The sequence below is a fragment of the Caloenas nicobarica genome, chromosome 2 (assembly GCF_036013445.1).
Source record: "Caloenas nicobarica isolate bCalNic1 chromosome 2, bCalNic1.hap1, whole genome shotgun sequence".
Lineage (NCBI taxonomy): Eukaryota > Metazoa > Chordata > Aves > Columbiformes > Columbidae > Caloenas > Caloenas nicobarica.
The window spans coordinates 140,110,083-140,122,306 of record NC_088246.1 but is presented as its reverse complement, the minus strand read 5'-3'; positions in this window follow the sequence as shown (position 1 = coordinate 140,122,306).

The window sequence follows — 12,224 nt, the reverse complement described above, 5'->3', positions numbered from 1 at the left end:
GAGTGCCCTGCAACTGGGGCACCAGGCTCTTCTTGGTGCTTCTTGTACTGTGCATTAGTCCTAACCTAAGGAAGAAAAAAAAAAGAAAAAACCCTACATTTCCAACTCTGGCACAAATACTCTCATTTTCTTCACTCTCCTGCTTGCGTGCCTGCCAGGACTTCACCCCCAGCACTCTGAGGGTTTGTTTAACCCAGCCCTGTTTTGGTACCTCCACCGGTTCAGCCCCTTTTGGGAACCAGACAAAAGCTCTCACCCAGCCTTAACCCTCCCACTGCAGCAGACTGCTGCCCCCGGCCTCCTTTCCAGAGGACAAATGTAGTTTTCTTTGGGTCTCTGGAGAGGAGGAGAAGCAATACCTATTATTATGCCTTCCCACCATGCTTCCCACCAGCCCCAGCTGTTTCCCAGGTCCCTGCAGAAGCAGCAGATACTGGGACTTTTGCCCTTGTACATTACATTTTGCTCTCAATTCAGGTTTTAAAGGATGAGCACTTCTGTTTGAGCTCCTCAATTTCCTGTCAATGTCTGTTAGTCACTGCATCCTCCAAAGTAGTTTCACTGACACTTCCTGGTAATAACTGGCAACACATAAACTGCACTTGACATGTAAAAGTGTAAGGATATAGACAGCACTGAAAACAGAATTTAGTACAAACCTCAAAAAAATAGTTCTCTGAAGTCGGCCACATTATTATTTTTTTAAACAACTTTGAAATATTGCCTTATATTCATTTTTTATCCTGGAATAATATGTATGGCATACTGGCATGATTTGCACACATACATGATTCACTATGAAGAAACTAGTAAGGTCCACAAGCATTAAAACTGAATTAGTACTTTAAATGCATGGTACTTAAAGCTCTCCTACTTTATAGCCACAAATTATTGGAACAACTTTATACATCGATAGCAGAAGGACAAATTTTGAAGACAGTGTTGAAGGCTTTGGACTCAAGTTATAACCTTTCTGCCAAGAACAATATCACACAAGAAGTCCAGTGATGAAATCTGCTGAGAATATGTCCTCTGGCACTGTTCCTTCCATGGCTCCTCCTCTAAGCATGCAACATCTCATTACAAGGTTCACAGATAGCAAAAGATGTTTCAGTGCTTTCTAATTCTTTTTTTACAAGTTTAGAGACTTATCAGGGTTTTGATTATCTCCAAGATTAATGGCATACATTAATTAAACTGTCATTATGACTATTTTTCAACTCTTTTGTAAACATAAACTTGAAAAGTACAAACAAGATTTTTATCTGGGTTTATAGAACAAATGCCACAGAACAGCAGCTCTTGGGAAGAAAAAAAAAAAAAAGTGTCCTTAATCCATGTTTTGAAGTATAGTTCATCAGCTCTGCTCACAGGACCAGCCACACAAGGCTGTAGCCACCATGCACAGCTACTGCTGTGCCTGTTGGTGGGGATGAAGATAAGGCGGCTCCAGAGGCACGGCCACGGGTGGGGAGGGCTGCGTGTCGGCAGCTGGGACTGCGCTGCCACCCGGCCGGCTGGAGCCACCGACCCTTGTGAAGGGACAGACTCCCTCCAGGCCTGAGGAATGCAGGGGGAAATGTGTCTTCACCCATAAAACAGCTCTGTAGTGAGCTCTGCACTTGGGTAGCCATGCACAGCGTGGGGGAGCACGGATGATGCTTAGGTGGGATTAGGAAGCTGGCTGGTAGAGGGAAACTGGTTTTGGATGAAAGAGGATGGATGTTCTCCCAATCCTTCTGTGTAGCAGCTAGTCATAGATGCACCACACTTGGCATTCGAGAAAACTTTTAAAAAAATAAACGCATTTATTCCTAGTGTTGTTTCCCACAGATTTGCCAGAACTTGGAGCTGAAATTAGCTAATTGCTTGTGCAAACTAGAGCAAGGAAGCACATAATCCGTAGAGTTACCACTCTTTCCAGAGATCTTGTGCCCAGTCTCTAAATGTCATTCCAATGGCATTGACCCCTTCAGAGAAGTCTTCCTTCCCCGCTTGTTGACTTTGGGCCTTGAACAGAAGATCCAGAAATTTGCAGCTTAAATTAAAAGGCAAAGTTCTAGAGCTACAGGTCTCTGCCACAGTGGGGGAACATCCTGTGTGGACAGAGTTCAGAAAAGAGAAGCACCACAAAGAGTTACAATGATGTACATGGGCATCTATTAGTGCAGAAAAATACTATGGAAACATTCAGAAAGATGGACAACATCATTGTGTCAAGGATTGCAAGCCAGGAAAAACACCCCCAGTTTTTTAGTTGCACATTCCAAAAGCAAAACAGAAGATTAAAGGCAAACTAGGAGCAGAACTTTGAACTCGTTGCTGAACAGCATGTTCCTCCACTGATGGCGAAATATTGTACAGTGCAGGGAGATGAACTACTCGAGCCTGTTCTGTTTAGAGCTTGGGGACCAGAGATAGGCGACAAGTATAGTTGCAATAGGACGGTATGCCACAGATGAGCTCAAGGGGAAGAAGCGTCATGCATTTGCATCTGAGAAGATGACAACTAGTATTGGCATGAGCTGCACGCGTGCTTAGATCCATTTCATCCAGTTATGATATCACTGTCACAAGTGGACTTATCTCGCCATTCCTGAACCGTTCCATAAGACATACATTAACACTGAATATGGTCAAGAAATGTGTTTCCACAACCTCTTCTTCCAGTGCATTACTCCTCAGGGCTAACATTTAACTTGCAAACCCTCTAGGGAAGTGTAGGTCTAGCACATGATTCCTCAGAACTGAGTAGGAAGAATAGAAGGTGGAAGTTAGAAAGCAGGGATCGTAGAATCATAGAATAGTTTGGGTTGGAAGAGACTTTTAAAGGTCATCTAGTCCAACCCCCCTGCAACGAGGGGGACATCTTCAACTAGATCAGGTTGCTCAGAGTCCCATGCAGCCTGACCTTGAATGTTTCTGTAATCCCATTGCCAGGTGAAGAGCTGGGGTTGGCAGTCAGTTGCTAACAGCACAGGTACACCTCATGTTGTTTCTCCACCTCTGAAGATTTTACACCCAGAGGTCTTAGTTGCAGAACTACATTTCCTATGTTTGGATTATTTCTTTTGCTTGACAAAGCTGAAGTTACACAACAGTGGAGCCCATGGGGTATTTCCTCAGGTGAGACTCATGGAGTGTTTATTGCATCCCTACGTGCAGTGCACAGAGCTCACCTGCAGTGCTCATCCCTTCCCAGCAAAGCGACTTGTCTGTCCTTAGTCAGCACTGAAAGGCCACCGTGGGACAGTAGTGGAGGACTAACAGTACTACAGTGGGGCTGGTAAAGATTTACTGACTTGATTTACCTGAGTTATAGGTCAAGAAAACTTTCAAAACCAACTCGTCCCAGCTGGATGAGCAGACTAATAAGAGGTAGGGACTGGCATAGCTGGGGCTGTGTTGCTTCCACACGTTCAATCTAGGCTGTGAAGGGTTACCAGAAGAAGTGATGGTGGGAGGGTGTCAGAGGGCAGAAGGAACAAGAAGGCAGCACCAAGCAAGACAAGCCGAAAATTGAGAGCAGAACTGTCCTCCAAGCCCCAGTTGAACACGTGTGAGTGGCCATACCTGAAGGGTGTGAAAGTGCTCTGAGCCACCACTGTCTTACCTACCCAGAAGGATGTCAGTGTACTTGACAATGCACATCCTTTCAAGTCTGGTGGTTGCACAATAGTTAGAAGCAACAAGTGCTGGTGTCTTCAGGGGATTTCCAGCTGCCACCCCTCTTGAGCTCCTTTTCCTGATGGCTGTTACTGCCAGATCTGACTGAGAAGGCGCCTGGTTTTCTTTCATTTTTGGCCAACTTCTGAAAGGCTACAGATTTTTTTTCTTGCCCTTTGGATAACTCTGTTGATGTTAAAATCTACTCTTATGAAACTTTTTCCATTTCCCCAGGAAATACTTTGTGTTAATATATTCTTATCCTTTCCTTATTGATTTTATCTGCAATGCCTTTTGCCAAGTCTAATTTTTAGAGCCTTACGTTTACTGTCTCAGGCCTCAGCCGTTAAGTGTTTTGCTGGGCTGCTCTTTTTTTTTTTTCCATGATGCACAGTGAGTTCTCTCAAGTGAGGCACAGCTAAGAGCAGTTTGTTATTTCTGTGTAAGTCAGGCTGTCAATGTGGTCTAGCAGACAGGGTGAATGAATAAGAGATAGACCATCTTCATACATGTTTACATCAGAGGAGCTGAGGCCAAGAGAAAGCTGAATTATGCTTAATTAGTTAAGATAAGAAGGAAATGAGAAGGGGACATGTGGGAAGCCCTAGGCAGTGACTGTGTTTTCTCATGCTTCTGAGTATGTGGGTTCAAGCATTAGTAAAACATTTTGTACAAACAAGTCATTTATTTATAAATATCTTGTATTTTAGGAGCATCCTGAATGTTGGGTTTGCAGGTTTGTCACCTGCTAATGTCTCTTACCTTTCCTGAGCTGTGTGATGGTGCAGGTGAGGGTGACTCTGGGGACAGAGGGAGTCTGAATGTTCCCCAGCTAGGCCGTGTTACAACATCTTTTCCCTGCATCTCTTTTGCATTGGCCACTTGTTTGCTTCTCAGACACCAGCGCACATACTTGTCTCATCTTTTAAAGGTCCAGCTCCTGAAAACTGTAAGCTGGAGTTACAAAAACAGATGTCTTCTCTGCCAGGTGCATACCTCATCTGCAAAATGCAGACCTGCTGAGAAACGCCTTTTAAGTCAACTCGTGGAATTTCATCAGCTGTGCGGGGCCGTGGACATCCCCTGGACAGCCCTCGCTGGGCTGCCGGGTTGCTCATGCTGGTGCTGCTGCAAGACTGCCGGCTCAGGCAGACCCCATCTCCTGCTCACCTGCAGGGCTGGAGCCACCTCTGGTGCCGTTTGCATGGACGACACACCAGCTCTGACAACACAGGCAACTCTGTATGGACTAAGCGAACATCTGACAGCAGCAGCAACGAGCAGAAGTGGCAGTGTGGTGGCACAAGGTGGGGTGGCCACCCCAGCAGAGCACCCCAGAGCAGTGAGGAGCCCTGCCTGGTCAAGTGTTGATTCTGGAGAGGGAGGGAGCCAGGCCAGAGCCACCGAGATGCCAAGTGACTCGGTGGGTGCCATGTAAAGGATGTTCAGTTTGCAGGGAAGTGGAAAGAGCTGTTTTCCCAGGGGCCCAGGGAGGCGTTATCACAGCAGAACTGTGATAATAGCCACTTTCCCACAATATTTGGAGTGAAAGATACTTTGGATATTTAAATATTATCTCCAGAGCCTGTTTGGTTTGCAAGGACCTATCACCCAGCCCCAGCCCGCCTTTGATGTGCATTCCTGAATACTCACAAAGCACATTCATTTCCTTTAGCAGTGCTTTCATTTGCTGCTAGAAAGCCTCTCAGCCCCTCAGGCAGGCCTGTGGCTATTCAAACAATGTCAGTAGTTTTCATATCACCCAGAGTCTTAAACAAACTCTGCTAGTTTTCTGCTGCACTGCATACCAGCATTTTACCATGGTCCAGAGAGTTTTAAATTCCCACAGTTAAGACCTATGGTTTCTTTTCAGAAATGACCCACCATCACCACTGCTACTGCCTGAAATATTTGCCTGAAACTTGACTTCTTGCCAACACCCACTGTGGAGTCCCACTTTCTAACACTACAGTATGAAACAGGGCTTCCTCTCTAAAAGTTATCAAAAGGTGCCACCAGAGCACAGAACAGGAGGAATAAGATGAGATACAACTAAAATATATTCTGAAGATGCTTTTAAGCCACACAGATTTGCATGTGGCAGTGTTAGCTGGGGGCAGTCTTAAAAAGGAAGTGTTTCCATAGAACACTTCTACAAGAAATATCCCTGTAAAAACTAACATATATGGGAGACAAAGCAGTTCTCTATCATCATGCTGTTCCCCATGCCATTGCTACTTGTGCCGGTTTTTGTCCTTATATGATGCTCACAGCCGAATGACTATAATCAAGCTGTCACTGGCGTTACTGTTTCTCGGGGTACCATGTCTTCAGAAGCTGGTGACATGAAAAGGCAGGCAAACGTGTTGTAACTGATGTGTGTTACCAAAGATGCAGGGTGGACCAGCTGAAACTGGAGGAAAGCAGAAGTAATGGAAGTAATGGAAGCAAGCATGAGCAAGCATGGTCAAGGGTTACACAACACTCTGATGAAGCTTGAGAAGTCAGTGGTGTTACCTAACACCAATTTCCATTGCAGGCGACTAATTGACAGGCGATGCAGAGAGATTTGAAAATGATGTTTAGAAGACTAAGGATTTATTACCAAGTATAAGAAATGAGTGTGGGCCTCAGCCTGAAACTACTCTGACCAGCACTGCAGGGAACAAGATGCTCTAAAGGGCAGTGGGCAGTGGGGGATACTTCCATGGAACCATCCATCTCTGTGGATGTTGCTCACCAGATACAGTCCTGTGAGCAAGGCAACTGAGAGATGATTCCTGAAGGCAGGTTCACTGATGTCTGGAAGGATCAAAGTGCTGTGGGCCTCTGTGGATTGGTGTGATCTTCGTAATACATGAGCCAATAGATATTCAGATATTGGGTTCATATGTCTGGCCACCAGAAATTGTCCATGTTCCAGTATTTCCAGCCCTATTTGTACCTCCAGGATGAAATCTCACCTCTTCATGACAGAGCAGGCTTCAAGTCTTAATTTAAACCTAAGATAGCTGGTTTTGTCTGTCAAGGTAGGGCAGATGTGTACTAGGATTTTTACTGGAACTATCTTAGTAGGATAATTCCAGAAGAACAACCTCTCTAAATTGCACATTTTTTCACTGTTGTAACATTTGCCCTTTACTGGTCTCGCTGTTTTGATTACTTGGCTGATAAGTAGGTTACAGAAATCTAAACACTGAGGAGAACAAGGACCATGCTGCCTGTTGCTTTGATAGCACAGTCTTAACTGCAGAGTTAGAGGCATCTGCCCCCGCAAAGAGGGGCTCTGCTGGGTTTCAATGTGTACATGTAGGGTTGAGGTGAATATCTGCTTCGGCTGTTCCAAAGAAAAAAGGACTTCCCAGGAACATTCAGTCTCCACTTTGGAGACTACAGCTAGAGAGGTCACTTGCTTGAAAAGCCTTTAATGATTCTGTAACATATGCCAACAAGGAATCATGCATTCTTTAATTAATTAGAGCAGCAGCCAAGCTCACAGTATCAAAACAATGATCCAGAAGAGGAAAGTCTATGATGTCTTAGAAAGTGTTATGCAGAAATAGCATGACTGTCACTTTGAATTAGGTAGACAGATTACCTTGACAAAGATGTCCCAGGGCAAAGAAAATGCAAAGATTACTCTAGTTTTCCAAGAAAAGAGGGGATTATTGTATCATGTCACTGCACATCAATCTAATGCTAAAACATCATGGATAAAATTCTGGAACATAAGTGGAGCATTTAAAGACACTTGGGTATTTTAATTTACCAAGATATCCACATCAGATGTAGAATATGGTTTTCCATTCACTGCTCTGATAGATGCAGGTGTGTTCCCTGAAAGTCAACTTAAATTTAAGATCAGTTCTTCTTGTTATCATTGAAATACTTAGTTTCTGAAGAGTGTGGGATATAAAACTCCACATGTGACTTGATTCAGAATCCTGCTGTCTACATAAATGAAAAAAAAAACCCTGGACTTGCCCTTAGTATGAACTTCACCTTTCATTAGCAAGTTCCAAAGCATTCCTGGATACACCAGCAAAGACTGTTACGGGCATATCCACAGAGAGAAGGCAAAAATATACCTTTAATGTTATTGACTCAGTAGAACCACATGGTGCTATGTTTGGCAATGCATCAGCTAGTCCAAGATTTGGTGGAATACCTGCAGTGCTCCCCCACCCCCAAAATAATATTTTGGTTTGTGTTTTTAACTTTATAAACCCAGAGCCAGGAGCATCCTAGCCCAGGTACTGTATCAGGTGTCTCGACCATAGCAATGGTATGGTAGTAAACAACAGAAGCAGCCATATCAGGAGAGGCTGTAAGGATGAAACTCCTCATATTTCAGGATCTGTTGCTACCTGCAGGACATGTGAGGACACTGAGGGAAGCTCTAGGATCATGTCGCTTAACTGCAGTACACAGGGAGTGGAAAGGATTTGCCTTGGCTGACTAGATCAGGCATAGCAGAAACAAGAGGAAACCAATGAATAAAAGGCTATAAAAAGTGAGCTTAGAGTTCCCCGCAACAACTATGAAGAAAAATGTCAAGGGTGAGGAAATTCAGTGATGACAATTTAATTTCATTCTTTAGGCAAGAATGGAGATATCTCCAGGAATGGACGTGATGACCTAAGTTGCAAGAGGGGTTACCTGACAGCAGCTATTTATGCATGAAGACCCACCTGAGTATCTTCTCAAAGAAGATGTTAAGAATGGTACTTAGAGAATACAAACAAATTCTTATGAACATATAGAACTATGTTTTGTACATCAGGATGTGCAGAGATAAAGTAAGAATAAACCAAAAATCAGAATAGATTTACATGCTGCAATGAAAATTAAAACCAAAACATTTCTTTCAGCAGTATAATAAAGAAAAACAAAGACAACAGGGAAAGAAGTGGAGCCACAACAGAGAAAGGACTAAACAGCTGAAAGATTCGATCCCTACTTTGTCCTAGTTTACAACAAGAAGAATGAAATAAAGCATGGAAACAAGCAAGGTAACTAAAGGAAATTATTGCATTTGAGACGTGCACAAAACTTCAGGTACTCTAATAATGGGCTTCCATCTCCTAAATTCTAAAAGAATCAGTTACGTGCAACCACAGCTTTTGTACTCACAGTTTTGGTAGCAAGTTAAAAATGGTGCAATTATGAGTAGAGTATAGCAAATATGATACCTCTGCTTCAGGAAGGACAAAATAGTGTTCTGGGCCAGGACCAGTAGTCTGAATCCAACAGTAGGCATGGCTTTAAAGAACAAGCATAACTGAAAAGAAAGAATAATTAAAGCCATGAAGGTAATTGTTGAGTAAGATAAAAGGCAGGTGGGTTTACAAAGTTTAATTATCCTAGACTGACAGAATGAATTTCCCTTGAAAAAGAAATACAACAAATCTAATCCCACTGAGTGTCAGCTGATATTTTGATACACTGTCAAATGGGAAATAGCTAATATAACTGAGGAAGGCAGAGGATAGAAGTGGGATTAAATATCATACCAAGGTTTCACAAAGAGAAGGTAAAACCAGACCATGCTGAAAAGAAAACTACTGGCCTGAAGTACATTGTTAGAGTTTGTCAAAGGTAAGTCTTTGTCTGATTCAATTAAATATTTTCCTTTGGGACTTCAGCAAAAAATGTAATTTTTCCAATGACATTTGCTAGAGACACAAGTAGTCTGTAACAATCAACACAATGCAGAACCAGAGCATCACAAAGGAATAAAAGGGGACCTTGAGAAATAAGTAATATAAATTGGTTGAAAGTTAATAATATGAAGGGTACCGTCACTTGGGGATCAAAAATAATTTCTACTGTATCTGAAACAACAGATGGGAATGTCTGAGGGAGAAGCTTACTATACTAGTGTGGTGTTGGATGAGCATGAACCACTGCTGTCACACAGCCATGAGAAGAGCAAATATGTGCCTAGTGTGTATCAGAGGAAAGAACTTTCACTGCAGACAGCAAATTATGAATATTGGTCTCCAAGGCACTGTGCGATCTCATTTGAAACACTGTGAACATTCCTGGTCATTCCCTGTCAAGAAAGACTAATTGAAATGGGAGCAGACACAGACAATGATCAGACCAATGGACGCTATCCCACAGGAGGAACCCGAGCCTGGTTAGCAGGGAAAAGGAATGCAAAAAGTTTCTAGAATTGCACCAGGAAGGAGTAAACACCAGGGGAAGAAAAATAGCTGTATAAGGGAAAGTGGCATAAAACGGAAGCCTAAACTAGCTACGAACAGCACTAGTATAGACGATAGAATTTGGGGTTTATGATTTGGAAGAGCAAGCCTGTGGCAGACCCGCCCAGTAGAAGCTGTGGAACAAGAAAGTTGCCTGTTGCCAACATGCAGCAGGATCCCTGCACAGAGGGATTGCGCCCAACAGGGCTGCCCGAGACACAGGAGACTGAGGAGACTGCGCTTGGTGGTCCTGTGTGCTCCTGGAGGAGGAGGACGCAGGCCCTTCTTTCTGGTGGCACGGTCACCCGTGGCGCCGGCATCTTCTGAGCTGTCAGCCTGGTTTAACTAGGCCTCTGCAGTTCTCCCTGGTCCTTGAATTAAACGTTGTATGCGTGGAAATCTAAAAGTGCTCCCCTTCTGCAGCCAGCAGTGCCTCTCCCTCCTGTTCTGCTTTAGCAGTACAATTCACTCCTCCTGTCTGAACAAGAAGTCTGACATCAGACTGTCTCTCCACATCAGTCTGTCTCTTAAGCTTTATGTGTTATTATATATATTGCGTGATTGCACTGTATCACGGCCGGACATGCATCACTGACAGCATTCCATAGTGGAGGAACATATACTGTGCTCTTTTTTGGGATTGTCCATTCTCTCAACTGCCAGGAACATGTATTCCTTTAAAAACTATACATAACAACTTCTTGTGGTGGAAGATTACTTAAGTCACAGAAAAATCAGATTTCCACAGGCCATGCATTGTATAATAAAGCTATAAACTGTGCATAGTTTTGTAATGTATTTTCCTTGTAACAGTAAAAGTCTTCAGTAGTACAGTGAGTGAAGTATAACAAAAACAACCTACAGTTAGTGTCTAAATGAAAAAAAGCATAAAGTGGATTAAGTGCTACCACCATTTTATCACAGACATGTGATTAGGAGAACTGCTTTGTTTAAAAGTTACAAAATCTTTTTGACATCTAAGCTTGGATGAAGCCAGTCTGCACAGGAAGCAATCATTTTTCTTTCTTTGTATGTCACTGTTGTTGTTCCATTTCAGCTCCCTTAGAGTTTGTGCCTTTTTAAGCAAATACGCTGCTGGGCTGCGGGGAACTAAGCAGCTGTCTATCCCTGATGCTCATCTTGCACAGTGGTGGATGTGTCCAAAAGCCTTGGGTTTCCTCTAGTGCCCAGTCCAGAGCAGAGGAGCTCGGGAGTCAGATGTTCATGTTTCATGTTCACTGTGTGTGATTAACTCGGGATTCAATGAGCCCAGGATCTAGGCGGGGGGGAGGAAACAAAAATCAATGCTTGTGGCAGAGAATACAGGATGTGAGAGGAAGTAGGTGAATTGAAAACTAGCAGGGTAAGCCTGGGTAACAACTAAAGGAAAAGTAGGTGAAGAAACAGAGAGTAAGGGAAAAGAAAGAGAAGAAGCAGAGTGAGAAAGGCATGTGAATACAGCAGGAGCTGGGGTAGTTATTCAAGGAGAAAAGCACTCAGGAGCTGGGATAGGAAGGGAAACAAAAGGCACAAAATTACAGAAATTTTCAGAAGTGGTTTTCTGACTGTGCAAAGCAGGTGCTAATTTTAAGGCACACTTAGGTGCATTCAGGATAATAAGTTAAAATTAAGCACAAATGTAATTTCTTTGATGATTCCCATCTTGGAACAGAAAGCAGATGAAGAACAGGGAAAGGGTATTACACCTTGAACACCCAAACGACCACCTGGTTTGCAATGGAGTTTGTAACAGCGAATGTCTTCAGAATGGGAGCTCATTTACTCAGTCCTCCACATTTTCCCTCATTTCATTATTTCCTCCTTCCAGTCCCTGTGTTTTGGTACAAGTCCTAGAGCAGTGTGGGAACCAGAATATCTGTTTTGGGGAATTTCTTTCTTTTTCTCATTGGAACAGTGCACAATGAAATTTTCACAAGGCAAACGATACTGGTGAAAACCTACCATTTCTTGTCCATAAGAATATTTCATGTTGATTTTTGCATTTCCAGTAAGAAAAAACCCAAATATTTTGAAAAATATTACCCTGAAGTAAAAGAAAAACATTAAAACATTGCATTTTTAAAACTCACAGTTGAAATTTTAAAATAATAATAATAGTAAACAGACTGAAATATTCCATCTTCCTTAAAGGCTTCTGGAGGTTTTCCTTTTCCAAAATAAAATGCTCTTGACATACCCATGTTTCCATGGAAAGTTTCAGTTTTGACATGAACGGCATTGTTTAACCAAAAACCCAGTATTCCACTGGAAAAAATTTGACTAGTTCTTCTGTGGCCATCCACACCCTTTTCTTTCTCCTCAATATCTTTTTCCAGTCCTGATCGGTTA